General features: G+C 38.1%; 1 protein-coding gene across 4 annotated transcripts in view; it reads right to left on the bottom strand.

The window, feature by feature from the left end:
* SHTN1 (shootin 1) overlaps positions 1-14024 on the bottom strand; it is a gene marked incomplete at its 3' end in the record, with an annotated part of 157797 nt that overhangs the window by 116457 nt on the left and 27316 nt on the right. The window contains exon 2 of one of the 4 annotated variants that reach the window (XM_079899744.1): positions 4196-4771. The exons of 2 other annotated variants lie outside the window; for them this stretch is intronic. Of the gene's footprint in view, positions 1-4195; positions 6061-14024 lie in introns of those variants that run through there. One more of the 4 variants, XM_079899746.1, reaches the window with a different exon arrangement.

Here is a 14024-nt window from a genome sequence, read left to right as displayed (position 1 = left end):
TCTCTGTGGGAGGGAATGGGCAGCTCAAGTCCTTGACATCAGGTCCACTATCTGCAGCACCCTGAGTGGATGCAAGAGTTTGGTGTGGAAGTGAAGTTCCCCTCTTGGCTCTCAGCTCACTACTCCAGATTTACTGAAATTGAGCATCAGATCCTTCTTTTGTATGCTAAGGTCTTCCATGCTGCCAGAAAACCACTGGAGTTGTCCTGAGGTCTAGAAACCTCTTGTCAATCCTACTGTTGTACACGTCATTGCAAATGTATTTGAGCTAACAAGGGAACACATCTAATAGTACATAAATTCAAATCCCTCCTGTTTTTCTTGTGAAAGATAATAATTTGTTAGCTTAAATAAGAGGCAGGCCCTTTCTGAGAACTATCATTCTGTGAAATTAACACCTAAGATCTTTTTCCTGATAAGAAGTTTGCAATTAATAGTTAACTATGAATATCAAGCCAGAATTTCTTACTTTCAACTAATCATGACTACAATAAATGAAGAAAGCTTTAGTTCAAATACACAGCTGATTTTACCTAACAAGAGAACCAAGAAAGTACCCCAATTACCGAGTTGTTAATAGTTCAATCATTCATCTATTCATTCATTCAAAAAATAACTTACTAAATACCTATTATAAACCAGGCCCTGTGCTAAGCCAACGGAGATATAATAATAATAGCTAATATTTATTGAGCACTTTATGGTATATTAGGCATTTTCTAAAGGCTTTACATGTAACGTCTCATTTAATCCTCACAGGAGGTACTGGCCTGTCTCTAACATTTGCCAGGTTAGAGAAGCAAGGGTAAAATAGAGGACTCTAGCCTATCTCCCTTCTCTCCCCACCTACAGCATATCTTTCGTCACACAAGGAGCCTTGCATCAATTGGTGTAGACACCTTGACCCAAACATCCAAGCTGTGTCCACCTTCCCACTCTACACACAGCAGATCCTTAGTTACCTACCATAAGGTCTCTGGGTACACACATCAGAGACACAGACTAGCTTTGGGAGGATGGACCTGGGGAAAAGCCCAGCTAGCTCTGGAAGCTTGCTCAGAGCTATTTGGGTAGGGAGTCCTGGGATCTCAAGTATCAGAAGTATGGTCTAGAAGAGGCAGATACAGGAATTGAACTGCTTGCCCATGGGGTGAGACATAGCCAGAAGAAAGTTATCTTCTAAAGCACAAGGTCCAGGGCAGGAGCCTTAGTTGCCTGGGTCTAAAGGGCAGTATCAGTGAGGAAGGTATAATTATTATCCCCAATTTGAAGATGAGAAAACTAAGATCAGAGGTTAAACAACTTGTCTTAGGTCACATAGCTAATACATGACAAAGCCAGGATTTGAAAGCAGACAGGCCCTGGAGTCAGACTGCATGGGTTCAAATCCTAGTTCTGCCCATTAGACAATGTTGTCCCTCCGTGGATTAATGAAGAAAATAGTTCTCTGTTGTCATAGTTTATTGTGTAGTGGAAAAGAGACAAAAAACAAATTTAAAAACTGAATAACTATATAATTATGTATTTTATAGTATAAATTATAAAATATAAATGCTATAAACAAAGGGTAGTGGTAGGAAATGTAACCAGTGGGTCCAGGGACAAGGAAGCTCATTTGGATATTGGTCATTATAAAAGGTCTTTCTAAAGAGGTTACACCAAGGTGACAGCTAAAAGATGAGAAATGGTCAGCAGCCATGCAAAGACAAGGGAAGGAACAGTCCAGTCACAGGATCTAGTGTACATATGGAAAGCCTGAAGACACCTGTCCAAGTTAATTCAAAACACCTATTTTTCAACCAACTTCATTCATTCTCTCATTCATTCCTCCATTCATTCATTCAAAAAAATATTTCTAAAAGCCTATTTTACGTAAGTTCTATAGTAAAAGTAGGATACATCAGGACAAATCCTCACTTTCGGAAGTTCATAGTCAGCCTAGTAGGGAAGTGTAGATGCCCAAACAACTAAAAACATGGTGAACATTTATTAGCTGCTCACTAGGCAACAAGTGCTATACTAAATACCTTACATCCATTATTTCATTTAATTTTCACAGTAACCCTATGAAGTATGTACTATTATTGTCTCCATTTTATAGATGACAAGCTGAGCAGCTAGATAACTTGCAATGGTCACACAGCTGGTAAATGGCTGAGCCATTTAACTACCATATTAAAATATACTTCCAAAATGTCACGCAAATTGGAGGAGAGAAGAAAATTTGCAGGTAAGCAGAAGAAAAGCTGCTCGACTTTTGCATTTCATTGACTACCCTAACATCTGGAACCTACTAACACCAAGATAAGGGTAATGCCAAGTTCTCAGTAGTCCTGCAACTTCTCTGAACTTACTTTAAATTTTATCTCCCTGACATAGACCCTGAGAGTCACTGGCCAGAAGACAACTCAGTAACCCCTCTCAGGTCCCAATCTGTGTTCCTTAATCCTGTCTCCTTCAGATGAGCACCAGAGATCCACTCTACCCCTGCCAGCTTAAGGGGTAGCTTTTGCACCTGGTCATGACCCTTGGGATAGCATTAGTACCCCCTAGTCACTGTCCCTCTCCCGAGATTCCTATAAGTAGAACTCTACCTGCCCATAGCCCAGGACCCCTCCAGCCACTGCTGAATATATCAGAATTTTTGGAGAGGGGAAAGGGCGGAGGCAGCACAAGGTGGGGGAGGGGACAGTGATTTGTTCGGGTTTTTTTTTAAGTCCTGGCATTTTTTTTTTTTTTTTTTTTTTTGCAGTAAGCGGGCCTCTCACTGTTGTGGCCTCTCCCGTTGCGGAGCACAGGCTCCAGACGCGCAGGCTCAGCGACCATGGCGCACGGGCCCAGCCGCTCCACAGCATTTGGGATCTTCCCAGACCGGGGCACAAACCCGTGTCCCCTGCATCGACAGGTGGACTCTCAACCACTGCACCACCAGGGAAGCCCAAATCCTGGCATTTTGAAAATATTAGTTTAAAGCACACAGTTTCCCTCCTTTTAGCTAACTTCAGCTAATTCTCGTTTTTCTAATTGTACATCCGTGTACTTTCATTAAAAAGCTAATGGTCTCAAACCACTCTTAGCAAACACCAGATGATCCTCCTTGGCAATCCCTAATAGACTTTGTGCTGACACAGTATCATAAATTAATAACATTTTTAATAACAAATTTCATTCATTTTTAATAACAAATTCATAGGCGTGAGAATCTCTAATACTCCTCACCCTCCAGTACCTAAATCTTATAACTTAGGAGAGTTCCGTAAACGTATTCTATCAGAGGCCCTTAACCTATAGTTCATGAACCCTCTGAACTTGTATGTACAATTGTACGTATGTATGTATGTATGTATGTATTTCTGAGAAAAGGATCTATAACATTCATCAGGTTCTCAAATGAAACACAACTTCCAAAAAATTAAGAATTACTGTTATTTCAGTGATACCACCACAAATCTTTGGTCCTCTTGTACAATTCTGCTACATGTAAACTTATTTTTGTGTTGCTTGGAGGAACTATGAGGATTTCAATCTCAGTCATTTGTACCATTTCTACCAGGGATGTTTAGAAGAATAGGGAACTGAGAATAGGAACAGGAAGTGCAATAGTTGGCAAGACAGGAATAGAACTTTTTACGACACCTTGGGAGAAATAAAGAAGTACAGGAAAAAATAAACCTGCTTTTGCACTGCACTCCCGTGTCTGCAGGGAGGATGGGCAGAAAGCACTGCTACAGCCTGGAATCATCCTGGTCAAAGCTAAGGCTCTCAAAGGGAGCAATCAGGAAATACAAAAGTCTTCCATGGGTTCAATTCCTCAACACCTCCAGGGCATTTGGGGTTGAAAAAAATACGGTCTTGGGCTTCCCTGGTGGCGCAGTGGTTGGGAGTCCGCCTGCTGATGCAGGGGACACGGGTTTGTGCCCCGATCCGGGAAGATCCCACATGCCGCGGAGCAGCTGGGCCCGTGAGCCATGGCCGCTGAGCCTGCGCGTCTGGAGCCTATGCTCCGCAGCGCAAGAGGCCACAACAGTGAGAGGCCCACGTACCGCAAAAAAAAAAAAAAAAAAAAAAAGAAAAGGTCTTATGAAGAAAAAGATCTTTTGTATTTTCTAAAATAAAACAATATAGGCATAATTAACTGAATTTTATACATCTTAAATTAGTAGAAATGGAAACTGTTCTATTATTTTTCACTTACCTTTCTCCTGATTGGTAGAAATGTTCTAGGATCTCCTTGCCTCAGAGTTTCAACATAATATTCAGATATCTGCATTGTTTTGTTGTAGATACTCTGCATCCTGAGAGCCACTACTTCACAAGCCATATAGAGGCTCTCCAGGTTTCAGGTCTGATGAGTCAGAGCTGTCCATTCCTACCCTGAATTCCATTTCCTGGGTCCTACAGTGATCCCAGTACAAATCACAGCATAACTTGTGCATTTGAGATGGTAAAGGCTCTGGGTCAGTCTATCATATAAATTAAAGCTCCTTCATTTGTTCAATTATTTATCAAATAAATTCTGGGCACCTTCTTCATGCCAGGCATTCTGCTAACCATTGAGGATGCAAAAATGACCAAGACAAGCATGGCTTGATCCCTCATGGAACTTCCAATCTAGTGGGAGATGCAAGCTAATAATCAGATGCAATCATCACACAATGTGATATGCATTGTGATGGGAAGGCTCTAGGGGAGGCACATTAAAAGGGAACCTAAACTCCACTTGGAGGGGGATGGTCAGGGAAGACACAGGCAGTAATGGCTCAGCTGGGACCTAAAAATGAATAAATATTGGTTAGAAAAGAAAAGAATGGGTCAGAGAAGAGTTGGAAGCACATGACAAACAACAATTACAGCAACAGTAATAATAATCAGTATTACTAGAACAATCTTGTAAGAGAGGAGTAACTGGAGATAAGACAGACAGGGAGCCAGACGATTAAGACTGCATACGTCATGTTTAAAAACTGAAGACTTTTTTCTGAGAGCAATGGAGAGACACTGAAGGATTTTAAGCAAGAGACTAACATGATGATTTGTATTTTAGGAAGATAACTTTGGGTATCTTGAAAACAGATTAAAGGGACCAAGACTGAAGGTAGAGAAACCAGTTACAAGGGGAAGTGATGGCTGTCTAACTTAGAAAAGTGACAGCAAGGACAGAAAGAAGTGAATTGATTTGCATCCTTACATTGCTGATCTAAGGCCCAAGTTTGCTTTGCTTCAACTTTTTCTCTTTTTCCTAAGAGTTTATTGGGAAGACTGTCACTCCTCCTCCAAAAATTCGCTCACCTACCTACTCCAATCCCAAACCCACGACCTGATAATACCAACACAAATTAAATATACTGGAACAGAAATTCTCAAGCTTGCCCAAAAAAACTGTACAGAAATAAATATATGCAAACCATAATTTCATGAAAGGTGAAAAATTACTAAGCTTACTGGGTCATATGAAAGAAAAGTTAAAGGGCTTTCGTTGGTACACTTACACCTCAGTACCTCTCATTTTATTTTTTCATATTAGATTTCAAGCTCCTCCAGCACAAAAGCCTTTACAGAAGTTCAAGAAGAAATGCAGTTAAAAAGATAAAATGCCTCACCTCTAGGAATAAGTTTCGCTAATTGGCAAAAGAGTCATGAGTTTCAAAAGGATTTTCGGAAAGTGGGGAAGGATGTCAGCTTTTCCCCACTGGCTGATCAGAAAGAGATATTAAAGGAAATTAGATTCTAAAGAGTATGCATCTGACAGAAGACAATGGGGCTAAAGTGGAAAGACTCAGAATGTCATGTAATTTCTGATCTTGTCAGTGCTATTATGGGTGTGAAGAACAACTCTATCTGGGTACTTAAGGAAAACACGTTTTTCACTGGCAAGTTTGACTTTGGGAGAAAGGATAACTAGATATTTGGAGCAATCAGGCACTATGGAGCAATCATGGAAATCTTTAAAATTATGATTTAGGTGGACAAGACTCCACTTTGGAGGAATCATCAACTGTATTTATTAGATCACTAACTCTGCATGCCCAAAAGAAGAAAAGAACAACTTGCAAAAAAATAAAAGTCCAAATCACCTTCTCCCTAAACTTAAAATACTTCAATAAAACTACATTATAATAATATTGATGCTATAGTTTATTTTTAACTAACTAAAAGTTAATGTACTCAAGTTGTATATGGAAGAAGTACAATTCACAAAATAAACCAAAAGCGAGTTTCAAGATAAAATTCTTTAACATAGAATTGAGCATTAAAAGATATGGGTCACAGGGAGATCAGCTTGGTGCCTTGTGACCACCTAGAGGGGTGGGATAGGGAGGGTGGGGGGGAAGGAGACGCAAGAGGGAAGAGATATGGGAACTTATGTATATGTATAACTGATTCACTTTGTTATAAAGCAGAAACTAACACACCATTGTAAAGCAATTATACTCCAATAAAGATGTAAAAAAAAGATATGGGTCAACAATTTTACAGTCAATTTCATATTTCCACTGAAATTCTACTTGAGGACTCAGAAAAGAATCTATACTACATCTTCCTTAAATGACTTCATTTGGTTTTCATTAGGAGGGGATACTGCAGGAAGGGGGAGAACACTAATACTTATTGAGTATGCCCCATGAATGAAATGCATTATTTCCTTTAATCTAGCTAAAAGATTGATAAGATAGATAAGTATATATCCATTTTACAGATAAGGAAACAAGCTCAGAAAGATTGTATAATTTACAAAAGTGAGAGATTTGTACTTTGAAATCTTAACTAAAGTAGCAAGTCTCTGAGGAAAAACTGACAAGAGGGATAATGACTGAGACATCAGGTCCCTCATTAGCCAGGTTGGGAGCCTTCTGTTGACCTCTGTTTGTAGATTTCAAGAAACCTCAGCCCTTTAGCATTAGGTTCACATTCATGTAACAGTATTTCTAAAGATAAGGCTCTGAGAAACACAATCCTGAAACACTCAAAAAGATATGTATTTTAAGACCTTTCTGGAAAACTCATTAGACACATTAGTATATTAAAAGACATCAGAAATCCCACATTAGAAACTTGCTGTATATGTAGCCCAGCAGGAAACAGATGTCACACCTAAGAAGAGTAACTGAAGAAAGTTGAATGAAGGACTGTTTACAAAGTTTAGGCAGAGTTCAGGGAACCAGTGTGGTACAAAGAATCATCCTGGGACTAGCAAGAGTGGGAAGCCATTACAATCCCTAGGTTAGAAAGGGCAGAGGATAGAAACTAGGACCAAGCTACTAAGATTCCAGAGAGGAGAGAACTGTGGAGAAGTCAACTGATGTTCTGCAGCCTTTTCCCCCATGAGGTATCTACCGTATCTAGGTTCATGGAAAGAAGCTGTGAATCCACAGGGCAAGAGGCTTTGCCTTGGCAGAGAGCAACTATTGAAGGACTGATGGATTCTCAACAAAAGCTATGGAAGTCAGAAGACTATTAAATAACATTTTTAAAGTGCTGAAAGATATAACTGCCATCCTAGAATTCTATACCCGCTAAAAATACTCTTCAAAAACAAAGTTGAGGGGCTTCCCTGGTGGTGCAGTGGTTGAGAGTCTGCCTGCCGATGCAGGGGACACGGGTTCGTGCCCCGGTCCGGGAGGATCCCACATGCTGCGGAGCGGCTGGGCCCGTGAGCCATGGCCGCTGAGCCTGCGCGTCTGGGGCCTGTGCTCCGCAACGGGAGAGGCCCCAACAGTGAGAGGCCCGCGTACCACAAAAAAAAAAAAAAAAAAAAGAATACGCAGGTACTGAAAAATAAACACATTTGGCCAATGAAAAAATGAGAGAGATGCTCAATCTTACTAGAATCAGAGAAATGAGAGTAAAGACCACATGAGAAATAATTTTATACTTTTTTGGTTAGCAGAAATAAAAAACTGACAGTACCAAGTTGTGGAGTACTGTCAGATCTGCTATAATATTTGTCATGAAAATGTGAATCTGTTCCGATGAAATTAATATATTAATGAACAATTTGAGCATAACATGAATTTTGCATTTGATTATGCACAATTTCATCCTGACAAAGGCAGAAAACTGTATCCAGCTGAACCAAGCCACATAGGAATATACATTACACACACATCTCTAATATCTATCAATACCTCAGTTCACCAGTATCATGAGCCATACCCAACCACATTTGGTGCTGCAATGTTCCATCCAATTTCAGATAACCTTCCTTCCATCACTACACAGTAACTCACAAGCTGCCGCCCTTCCAGAAACCCACTTGCACAAGGAAACTTCAGGTCTTTTTCAAGGTAAAGTGTTATATTTATTGTAATATTTATATATTTCTCAAGTATTTAAGATGTATGAAACTGTGCTACTGTTTTTACGTGCCACTAACAAAACTTTTGAGCATTTTCCCCCAACTCCATTATTCCCATAAGCCCTGTGGTTTTTATTAGGTGATTATGCATAGCATGGTGACTTTTACGACACAAGTGTTGTATTATAGCAGAATTGACAATAGATGGACAATGGAATCACCTATATGTGGGTATATAATTCTAAATTGCCATATCACTTTGGAAAATAAATTGACAGTAACTTGCAAAGCTGAACATTGACATACCTTATAATTCAACAATTTTACTCCTACATATACAGCTGAAAGAAAGTACTGTACATGCACATCAGGAGACATGTTCAAGAATATTCATAGCATCAGTATTCAAAATAGCAAAAATCTGGGAACAACATAAATGACAATCGACAGGATAACAGATAAAATGTTAAAATGTGACACAGTCACACAATAGAATATTACAAGGCAATAAAAATAAATGAAAATCATGACTATGGAGTGGAAAAAAAGCAAATTCCGGAAGATATGATGTATCATTTTATAAAGTTCAAATACATGCAAAACTAAACAATATATTGTTTAGGCAAATATATATTTATTGCTTAGACAAATATATATTTCATATTTCACAACTTAAAAGCAAGGTAATGATAAACACAAAATTTAGGAAAGTGGTTACCTCTGAAAAAGAGGCAGAAAATGGAATAAGGAAGAACACATAGACAATGGTAATTACTACTAGTAACAGAAAAATGGAATAAGGAAGAACACATAGACAGTGGTTTTACTACTAATTTCTAGTTCTCGAGCTAACTTCATAGAAATTCATTATATTATTAATCTAATTTTGTTTATTTAAAGTCTAAATACAAAATTTTAGAAAAACATTTTGTCTGATAAAGGAAACATTTTAATGCTTTCCAATGAAATCAACGTTTGCTTTAGTTTAACAATTATGGACAAAAGTACTTAAAAGGAATGAAAAATTTCCTTTATCATAGCAAAATGTTAGCATTTATTTACAGGTGATTAAAGTCTAGAAATGTTCCACTATAAAGCATTGACTACATCTTAATATTGATAGAGTTACTTCACCTAAAAGCTATTTTTTCAAATTACACCTCCTAACTTCTCTATTTCCTTTTAAGGAAATTTTCAGTAGGCCATAAGGTTAGAAATAAGCACAAAAAATCAATGTGTCCATTAGAAAAAGAAACTGAAATTATAGCTTAAAGGAAAGAAGCTGAGTCATTTCAGTAGAATGATGAACCATAAGCTCTCAAAGATGCAATTTTCTTCCCCCCTCCTAATTTGTCAATTTCATGGTCATCCATTAAGAAGTCAAAATGTCTGTACTCAGCAAGTCCTCTAATACAGGTGTGCGGATGGTAGCATCTGTAATGTATAGGCTGTTTACTTTGCAAGAATTTTATCATTGGCGTTGCTGCCTGTGCCTCTGAAGATAGTCTTTGATCAAATTCACTCAGGTGCTGACTTGCCTTAGGTCTGCCACTAAAACATAGATGCCTAAAGTCTACTTTTAGGCATATTTCCTGGACCACACACACATCAGGGACCTTGTCTGGGGCGCTTTCAGTGAGGCATACAAAAGTAGGTCCCAACAGACCATGAACATCTCACATGTAAGTACCATGTCCCATTACTCTATGTATCCCTGTGATCCGACACATTATTGATGAGTCCTGGTTGTAAAGGCAAAATGAAATCTTATATCTGGCACATAAGTAGAGCTCCACAGACCCACCAACAGAAGTAAGGCCAGTGCCTAATTTAGGAATAGGTGGCTCAAAGATGAGATAGTTGGGCTTCATCTTCATCTTAGTGTCCCTATAAGTCCTCTTCTAGCTCTAAGATTCTAGGGTTCAATAAGTTAATCCTACTGATTCCATCAGTTCTTATTAACTGACCAATCAACAAATATAGAAAAGTACCTTAGCAGGTACTGCGGGGTGACACTAAAAGATCTGTACATACTTCCTGTATCCAAAGAGCTCAGAGTCCAAGAATTTACATGGAAATGCAAAGGACCTAGAATAGCCAATACAGTTTTGAAAAATAACAAAGTGGGAAGACTTACCCTACCTGACTTCAAGACAATACAAAGCTACAGCAATCAAAGCACTGTGGTATTGATTTAAAGATAGACAGATATAGACTAATGGAACAGAAGAGAGTCTAGAAAAAGACCATATATACATCAATTGATTTTCAACAAAGGTGCAAAGGTAATTCGATGAGTAACACACAGTCTTTTCAAGAAATATTTGTAGAGAGAGAGTTGCAGGGATAGGCTCCAAGTGTCCTGGGTGTGCTTCCCTCACTGGGTCACCCATCCCGGGTCTCTTTTTTTTTTTTAGAAAAAGACCATATATACATCAGTTGATTTTCAACAAAGGTGCAAAGGTAATTCGATGAGTAACAGACAGTCTTTTCAAGAAATATTAGTAGAACAATTGGATAATCATATGCAAAAAAAAAAAGAACCTCTCAACCCTTACTTCATACCATAAAACAAAATTAACTCAAAATGGATAACAGACTTAAATGTAAGAACTAAACTTATAAAACTTCTAAAAGAAATCACAAAATCTTTGTGATCTCGTGATATGCAAAAATTTTAGACAGAACACATAAAGGGCAAGCCGTAAAAGAAAAGACTGATAAATTGAACTTCATCAAAATTAAAAAGGTCCTTCTTTGAATGACTATTAAGAAAATGAGGAGGACCTGAGGAAGATGGAGGAGTAGAAAGCACAAGGAATCTGTCTCCCCACCTAGACAACAATCGCACTGGCAAAATCTGTCTGATATAACTATTTTGGAACTCTGGAGTCTACTGAAGGTTTGCAACTTCCAGCAGAAGGACTGGACTGTGAATTGAGGTGATTTTAGTCAATTTCAGCTCTTAGCACAATAGCAACTACCCATCTCCCACCCCCAATGGCAGGTAGCCACGCGCCAGGAGCAGCTTGCATACCGTCTGACCCTCGGCACAGAGACCGTGACCAAGTGGGATTTGTTGTTGCAACGCAGGGATGGTTCAACATACAAAAACCAGTCAATATTATACACCACATTAACAGAATGAAGAAACAAACAAACAAACCCACATGATCATCTCAATTGGTACAGAAAAAGCACTGACAAAATTCAACACTCTTTCATGAGAAAAATACTTAGAAAGCTAGGAATAGAAGGAAATGACCTCAACAATATAAAAGCCATAAATGAAAAACCCATGGTGAACATTACTCAATGGTGAAAGATTGAAAGCTTTTCCTCTAAGATCAGCCAACAAGGCAAGGATGCCCACTTTCACCAATTCTAGTCAAAATAGTATAACAAGTTCTAGCCAAACCAATTAGGAAAGAAAAAGAAATAAAAGGCATCCAAATTGGAAAGGAAGAAGTAAAATTATCACTGTTTGGAGATAATATGATCTTATATGAAGAAAACCTTGAAGATTCCACAAAAAATGGTTAAAACTACAGTTGGCCCTCTGTACCTGCAGGTTTTACATCCACAGATTTCACCCAACCATGGGTCCAAATTCTATCTACACTTGTTTAAACCTACAGATGGGAAACCTGTCGAGAGCCAACTGTATTTATTGTACTAATGCTTTTTTATATAAAGGATTTGAGCATCCCTGGATTTTGTTATGGGGGCTCCTGGAACCAATCCCCCAAGGATACAGAGGGATGACTATAATAAATAAATTCAGAAAGTAGCAAAATACAAAGTAAATACACAAAAATCAGTTGCATTTCTATACACTAACAACGAATAATCTGAAAAGGAAATTACAAAAACAATTCCATTTACACTAGTATCAAAAATAATAAAATACTTAGGAATTGATTTAACCAAGAAAGTGATAATGAAAACTACAAAACGTTGCTGAAAGAAATTTAAAAAGACTTACATAAATGGAAACAAATCCCATTATCATGAATTGGAAGACTTAATAACTGTTAAAATGTTAGTACTACCCAAAGCGATCTACAGATTCAAGGCAGTCCTATCAAGAATCTCAAGGGACCCCAAAAAGCAGAACAATCTTGAAAAAGAACAAAACTGGAGGATTCACACTTACTGATTTCAAAATTTACTACAAATCTACAATAATCAAAAGAGTGTGGTACTGGCATAAAGACAGACATATAGAACAATGGAACAGAACAGAAAGCTCAGAAATAAACTCTTCCATACATGGTCAAACGATTTTTGACAAGGGTGCCAAAGACCGTTCAATGAGGAAAGGACAGTCTTTTCAACAAATGGTGCTGCAAAAATTGGATATCCGCATGCAAAAGAATGAAATTTGACTCTTAACTAACACCATATACAAAAATCAACTCAAAATGGATCAGAGACCTAGGGACTTCCCTGGCGGTCCAGTGGTTAAGACTCCGTGCTTCCACTGCAGGGGGTGCGTGTTCAATCCCTGGTCAGGGAACTAAGATCCTGCTTGCCATGCGGCCAAAAAAAAAAAGGATCAGAGACCTAAATGTAAGGCCTGAAACTATAAAACTCTTAGAAGAAAACATGACAAAAACCTTACAACATTGGATTTGGCAATAGATATGACATCAAAGGCATAGGTAAAAAAAGAAAAAATAGACAAATTGGACTTCATGAAAAATTTAAAATTCTGCATATCAAAAGATGGTATCAACAGCAACCCATAGAATGGGAGAAAGTATGTGCAAATCTCATATAGGAGATTAATATCCAGAAATATATAGAGAACATCTAAAACTCAGGCAACAACAACAACAAAACAAAAAACCCAATTCAAAAATGGCCAAAAGATCTGATAGGCATTTCTCCAAAGAAGATATGCAAATGACCAATAAGCACATGAAAAGATACTCAATATCACTAATCATTAGGGAAATGCAAATCAAAACTACAATGAGATACCACCTCTCTCATTAGTATGGTTACCACCAAAAAAACCAGAAAACAAGTATGGGCAAGAATGAAGAGAAACTGCAACCCCTGTGCACTGTTAATGGAAATGTAATTGCTATAGCCACTGAGGAAACAATATGGCAGTTCCACAAAAAAATTAAAAATAGAATTACCATATGATCCAGCAATTCCAATTCTGGGTATATACCCAAAAGAATCCAGAGCAGTGTCTCAAAGGGGTATCTGTACACTCATGCTCATAGTAGCATTATTCACAACAGCCAAAAGGTAGAAGCAATCCAAATATCTACCAAAGGATGAATGGATAAACAAAATGTGGTATACAGATACAGTGGAATATTATTCAGTCCTAAAAAGGAAGGAAATTCTGACACATGCTACAATATGGATGAAACTTGAGGACACTGTGGTAAGTGAAATAAGCCAGTCACAAAAGGACAAATACTGTATGATTCCTCTTATATGCAGTACCTACAATGGTCAAATTCATTGAGACAGAAAGTAAAATGGTAGTTACCAGTGGCTGGGAGGAGGGGGCAATGGGCAGTTATTTAATGGGCACAGAGTTTCAGTTTTGCAAGATGAAAAATTTCTGGAGATTGGCAGCACACAATATGAATATCCTTAATACTACTGAGTTGTACACTTAAAAATGGTTAAAATGATAAATTTTTATGTTCTGTGTATTTTACCACAATTAAAAGTAAAACAAAACAATCACCATTAAGTG

Source organism: Stenella coeruleoalba, assembly GCF_951394435.1.
Source record: "Stenella coeruleoalba genome assembly, chromosome: 16".
NCBI classification, from domain to species: Eukaryota; Metazoa; Chordata; class Mammalia; order Artiodactyla; family Delphinidae; genus Stenella; species Stenella coeruleoalba.
The sequence above is the reverse complement of the archived record's forward strand: the minus strand, read 5'-3'. Positions and strand labels throughout refer to the sequence as shown.